Source organism: Microcebus murinus, chromosome 5, assembly GCF_040939455.1.
Source record: "Microcebus murinus isolate Inina chromosome 5, M.murinus_Inina_mat1.0, whole genome shotgun sequence".
Lineage (NCBI taxonomy): Eukaryota > Metazoa > Chordata > Mammalia > Primates > Cheirogaleidae > Microcebus > Microcebus murinus.
Window position 1 is genome coordinate 52439720 of NC_134108.1, and position 7179 is coordinate 52446898.

A 7179-nucleotide genomic window follows, 5' to 3' on the forward strand; every position below is an offset into this window, starting at 1 on the left:
GGTCTGTAATTTCCATAATCATGCTCACCCTTCCACAACTGTCCCCTCCCATAAAACAACAGAAATAAAAGCCTTCATGTTAAAGAAGAATTTTATGTTACCATTTGCAAAATAATCTTGTATTGGTATTTTCTCACTATATCTACTTTTATTTATATCCTAATTAATACATAAAAATGAAAAAAATCTTTCCCTTATCATTAAAACATTGTGGTTTGACAAAATAATGAGTTAGTTTCAGCTTATAATCCATTCCTTGTGATAGGCTACTTGTTTTTAGAAAGTGAATTCTTAGATTAATCTTAGGATTCATTTCTTGGAAATTACTTGCTCAAAAAGATTTACAGTCTCTCACCAGGTTTTTCCTATTCCTTTCAATTTGGTAGACTAGAGCCTAAAATACACTCAGGAAAGCACTCTTGATATTATAGCTTTCCTTTCATCTTAGGCATTCTGATTCACTGATAAGACCAGTGGGGAAAAGTTTTACGAAGAAGCCACGGTATTACAAAATGTATCAAATACATACTTTATTAAAAACATTGCCATATGTTTGACTCATCTTCTGTGTGATGATACATTTTTTTGTTTTTCTATCTAAAGTTTCATGACATATCTTACTAAATTTGATCCCAGTTTATATAGGTGTTTTCTATTATGAAGAAAGCCTATTTTTCATTATTTTAAAGTGGACTATTGCTGATATATGTAGCTTATTTTTGTATTTTTGTCTTCCATACAAATATTACTAGATACTTTTTCATAAATTTTAACTGTTAACTTATTATAATTGTTTTATGTAAGTAGTTTGCAAATAATATAGTTTGCAAATAATAATAATTGTATGAGAAAAAGAAAAGTAGTTCCAACATCCAGTAGCTGGCCGAGTACTATTAACAGGGCCTTGGTGTTCTCCCATTAATTGTAAATAAGTTCACAGCATGTCAACGTCAGACAAAGCCACTGTGTAACGATCATATATCCTGGAAAAAACAAGTCCACTCTGTAATCATGTCCGAACACAGGTAAATATGAACAATGCCCAAGCCACAAAATACCAAATACCAAATATATCTCAATTTTGGTTAATACATGTGATTGCTGCATTTTTACCAGGTACAGCTTTAGCCTGGGTCTAGTCTCCCATTCTTCTAGTTAAGATTTACTAAGATACCCAGTCTTAGAGTTACCTCCACTTCATGATAGTATCCTCTCCAGACGTAACCCTGCTTCCTTACACCTTCCTCCCAAATTACTTAACACAAGCCCAGAGTATATAAATTCTTTCTAATACTTTGTTCCTAAGCCACACACCATTCTGTATTTGCTCCATTCTCTAAGCAGATTTTCTCTCATGCAACAATGAGTCATAAAAATAAATTGTTTAACTTCAGGTGTGTTCCTGGTGGCCTTTGTCTGGAGGACATTGACAATCTCTTCCTATCAAGGTTTTTTTCCTTATTTCTTTTTCCAATGACATTGGCCATATCTAAAATAACATAGAAGAAGAATAATGATAGCAAACATTTTTGTTCAAAGGAGTGATTCATGTTTTACTGGGGAATTAATATTTGCTTCTCTTTTAAAATGGGTGCCTTTATCATACTGAGCAAGAATATAGTTCTATACTTTGAAAAAATGCTTATTATGAAAAAATCACAAAATTTTAATGACTTTTTTGTCTATTATTTTTTTCTTTTTAAAAAAATATTATAATGGGGCATTATTTTAATAGACTTTTCTCCCATGAGAAAAAAAACCCTTATTGATTAGGGTAAATTGTTACTTATTTTTTTTTTTTTTGTATTTGTAATATTTTTTTTTCGGCATATTATGGGGGTACAGATTTTAAGGTTTCAATAAATGCCCATTTCCCCCCCTCCACCCACAAGTCTGAGTCTCCATCATGACCATCCCCCAGATGGTGCACATCTCACTCACTATGTATGTATATACCTGCCCCCCTCCCCCCTCCCACCTGCCCAATACCCTATTACTGTAGTACCTATGTGACCACTTAGGTGCTGTTCAGTTAATACCAATTTGCTGGTGAGTATATGTGGTGCTTGTTTTTCCATTCTTGGGAAACTTCACTTAATAGTATGGGTTCCAGCTCTAACCAGGAAAATATAAGATGTGCTATGTCACCATTGTTTCTTAGAGTTGAATAGTACTCCATGGTATACATATACCACATTTTATTAATCCATTCTTGGATTGATGGACACTTGGGCTGTTTCCACAGCCTTGCAATTATGAATTGTGCTGGTATAAACATTCGAGTGCACGTGTCTTTTTTGTAGAGTGTCATTGGATCATTTGGGTAGATGCCCAGCAATGGGATTGCTGGATCAAATGGTAGAATCACTTGTATCACTTTAAGATATCTCCATATTGCTTTCCACAGAGGTTGAACTAGTTTGCAGTCCCACCAGCAGTGTAGGAGTGTTCCTCTCTCTCCGCAACCACGCCAGCATTTATTGTTTGGAGATTTTTTGATAAAGGCAATTCTCACTGGGGTTAAGTGATATCTCATTGTGGTTTTGATTTGCATTTCCCTGATGATTAGAGATGTTGAGCATTTTTTCATGTTTGTTGGCGATTCTTCTGTCTTCTTTAGAAAAGTTTCTGTTCAAGTCCTTTGCCCACTTTTTAATAGGGTTATTTGATTTTTTCTTCCTGATTTTCATGAGTTCTAAGTATATTCTAGTTATCAGTCCCTTATCGGATGCATAGGATGCAAAAATTTTCTCCCATTCTGTAGGTTGTCTGTTTACTTTCATGACTATTTCTTTGGCTGTGCAGAAGCTTTGTAGTTTGATCATGTCCAATTTATTTATTTTTGTTGCTGCTGTGATTGCCTTTGGGGACTTCTTCATAAACTCTTTGCCCAGGCCGATGTCTAGGAGAGTGTTTCCAACTTTTTCCTCTAGAGTTCTAATAGTTTCATATCTTAGGTTTAAGTCTGTTATCCAGCATGAGTTGGTTTTTGTGAGAGGTGAAAGGTGTGGGTCCTGTCTTAGCCTTCCACAGGTGGCTATCCAGTTTTCCCAGCACCATTTATTGAAAAGGGATTCTTTTCCCCAGCGTATATTTTTGTCTGCTTTGTCAAAGATTAGATGGCTATATGAGGATGGTTTTATATCAGGATTCTCACATCTGTTCCACTGGTCAATATTCCTATTTTTGTGCCAATACCATATTGATTTAATTACTACAGCTTTGTAGTACAGTTTGATATCTGGCATATTAATGCCTCCCATTTTGTTTTTGTTGCCTAGAATTGCTCTTGATATTCGGGGTCTTCTTTGGTTCCATACAAAGCGTAAAATTATTTTTTCTATATCTGTGAAGAATGCTGATGGGATTTTAATAGGTATTGCATTGAATCTGTAGATCAGTTTGGGTAGTATAGACATTTTGATGATATTGAGTCTGCCGATCCACGAGCATGGTATGGATTTCCATCTGTTTACATCCTCTGCTATTTCCTTCCTCAGTGTTTCATAGTTCTCCCTGTAGAGGTCTTTTATGTCCTTGGTTAAGTATATTCCTAGGTACTTCAATTTCTTTGTTGCTTTTGTGAAGGGAATTGAGTCTTTGATTTGGTTCTCAATTAGATTGTTGTTGGCGTATATGAATGTCTCTGATTTCTGTGTATTGATTTTGTATCCTGAGACTTTACTAAATTCATTGATCAGTTCCAGGAGTTTCTTGGTTGAATCTTTGGGGTTTTCTAGATACAATATCATATCATCAGCAAACAGTGAAAGTTTGATCTCTTCTGCCCCTATTTGGATACCTTTGATTCCATTTTCCTGTCTGATTGCTGTAGCCAAGACTTCTAGCACTATGTTGAACAGAAGTGGAGATAGTGGGCAGCCTTGTCTGGTTCCAGTTCTAAGTGGGAATGATTTCAATTTTTCCCCATTCAGTATGATGTTGGCTATGGGTCTGTCATATATGGCTTGTATCATTTTTAGGTATGTCCCTTCTATGCCTATTTTCTTTTTTTTTTTTTTTTTTTTTTGAGACAGAGTCTCACTTTGTTGCCCAGGCTAGAGTGAGTGCGTGGCATCAGCCTGGCTCACAGCAACCTCAAACTCCTGGGTTCAAGCAATCCTGCTGCCTCAGCCTCCCAAGTAGCTGGGACTACAGGCATGCGCCACTATGCCCAGCTAATTTTTTTTCTATAAATATTACTTGGCCAATTAATTTTCTTTCTATTTATAGTAGATACAGGGTCTCACTCTTGCTCAGGCTGGTTTTGAACTCCTGACCATGAGCAGTCCGCCCACCTTGGCCTCCCAGAATGCTAGGATTACAGGTGTGAGCCACCGCGCCTGGCCTATGCCTATTTTCTTAAGTGTCCGTATCATGAAAGGGTGTTAAATTTTGTCAAAAGCTTTTCCTGCATCTATTGAAAGAATCATGTGGTCTTTGTTTTTGCTTCTGTTTATGTGGTGAATTGCATTTATAGATTTACATATGTTGAACCATCCCTGCATCCCTGGGATGAAGCCCACTTGGGTGTGGTGGATTACTTTTTTGATAAGCGTCTGGATTCGGTTAGCTAAGATTTTGTTGAAAAGTTTTGCATCTATATTCATTAGGGATATTGGTCTGTTGTTTTCTTTTTTTGTTGCATCCTTTCTTGGTTTTGGTATCAGAGTAATATTCGCTTCATAAAAGGTGTCGGGGAGGTTTCCGTTCTTCTCAATGTTGTGGAATAGTTTCTGCAAGATAGGTACTAGTTCTTCTTTGTAAGTGTGGTAAAATTTGGGTGTGAAGCCATCGGGACCGGGACTTTTCTTTTTAGGGAGATTTTTAATTGCTGTTTCTATTTCAGGTATTGAGATTGGTCTGTTCAGGGAATCTATTTCTTCCTGGTTGAGCCTAGGGAGGCTGTGTGTTTCTAGAAATTTGTCCATTTCCTCCACATTTTCCAGTTTGTGTGCATAAAGATTTTTGTAGTATTCATAAATTGCATCTTGTATCTCTTTGGGATCAGTTGTGATATCTCCTTTTTTATTCCTGATGGAGCTTATTAGAGATTTCTCTTTTCTGCTTTTCGTTAGCTTAGCCAATAGTGTGTCAATTTTGTTTATTTTTTCAAAGAACCAACTTTTTGTTTTATTAATCTCCTGAATAGCTTCCCTGTTTTCAATTTCGTTTAGTTCTGATTTGATCTTGTTGATTTCACTTCTTCTGCTGGGTTTGGGGTTGGTCTGTTCTTCTTTTTCCAGCTCTTTGAGTCGTTTCGTTAAATTGTCTATTTGTGATCTTTTTGACTTTTGGTTATAGGCATTTATGGAGATAAACTTTCCTCTCAGAACTGCTTTAGCTGTGTCCCAGAGGAGTTGATAACTTGTCTCTCCGTTGTCGTTTTCTTCATAGAATTTTTTTATTTCTGTCTTGATTTCTTCATTTATGAAGTAATCATTTAGTAGGAGGTTGTTTAATTTCCACGTTTTTGTGTAGAAATGTGAGTTTCTGTTAGGGTTGATTTCTACTTTTATTCCACTGTGATCTGAGAAGGTACATGGTATGATTTCTATTTTTTTAAATTTCTTGAGATTTTCTTTGTGTCCTAGGATATGGTCAATCTTAGAGAATGTGCCGTGAGCTGATGAGAAGAACGTATATTCAGTGGATTTTGGGTAGAATGTTCTGTAAATGTCAGTCAGACCCAATTGTTCTAGAGTTTTGTTTAAGTCCATTATTTCTTTATTAATTTTCTGTTTGGAGGATCTGTCTTGTGCCGTCAGTGGGGTGTTGAAATCTCCAGTGATTATGGAGTTGCTATTAATCCATTTGCTTAGCTCCAGTAAGGTTTGCTTTATGACTCTGGGTGTACCTAAGTTGGGTGCATATATATTTAAAATTGTTATCTCTTCTTGTTGAACTGTGCCCTTCACCATTATATGATGACCCTCTTTGTCTTTCACTACTTTTGTTGGTTTAAAAACTAAATCGTCTGAAATTAGAACTGCCACACCAGCCTTCTTTTGGCTTCTATTTGCTTGGAATATTGATGTCCACCCTTTTATTTTTAGTCTATATGCATCCTTGCAGGTTAGATGTGTTTCCTGAAGACAGCATATACTTGGCCTGTATTTTCTTATCCATTCAGCCAGCCTATGTCTCTTGAGTGGAGAGTTAAAGTCATTCACATTTATTGAGAGAAATGATAGGTAAGGTAGATTACTGTTCATTCTGTTGGGTTGGATGTTGTTGCTATGATTTCTCTCTTGAGCCATTTTAATATCTGGCCTTTAATATCTTTGGGTTTTGGTTGTTTTTATATTCGTGGGGTATTATTACGATCCGTGCATAACGCTGTTTTAAGTACTTCTTGTAGGGCTGGTCTTGTCTTGGTGAATTCTCTGAGCCTTTGCTTGTCTGAGAATGTTTTTATTTCTCCTTCATATATAAAGCTTAGTTTTGCAGGGAATAATATTCTAGGCTGGGCATTGTTTTGTTTCAAAAGAGTTAGAATGGGGCCCCAGTCTCTCCTTGCTTTTAAAGTCTCATTAGAGAAGTCTGATGTTATTTGAATTGGCTTTCCCTTGTATGTTACTTGCTTCTTTTGTCTTATAGGTCTTAGAAGGGCCTCTTTAGTTGATACTTTGGTCAGTCTTATGACTGCATGTGGTGACGTCTTCCTGTTTGCATTGAATCTCCCAGGGGTCCTCTGAGCTTCTTGAACTTGTATATCAAGATTTTGAGCAAGGCCTGGGAAATTTTCCTCTATTATATCTTCAAACAGCTTGTCCAACCCTTGAGTGTTGTCTTCTTCCCCTTCTGGTAACCCTATGACCCTCACATTAGGTTTCTTCACATAATCCCACAGCTCTTGTAGACTTTGCTCTTTTCTCTTGTTTCTCTGCTCTATTTCTGTGACTGATTTATTTAATTGGAGGGTGTTATCTTCAAGCTCTGAGATTCTTTCTTCTGTTTGATCTACCCTGTTCTTGTGACTTTCCACTGTATTTTGTAGTTCCTTGAATTGATTCTTCATTTCCAGGAGTTCGGTTAAACTTTTCTTCATTGTGTCTATTTCTTTTTCCATATCCTGGAGGCTTTTTGTGGTTTCTTTGTATTGGTTATTGAGTTGTTGTTGCAGCTGGATGAGTGTTCTTATGATCCACATACGAAATTCCTCTTCTGTCATATTGG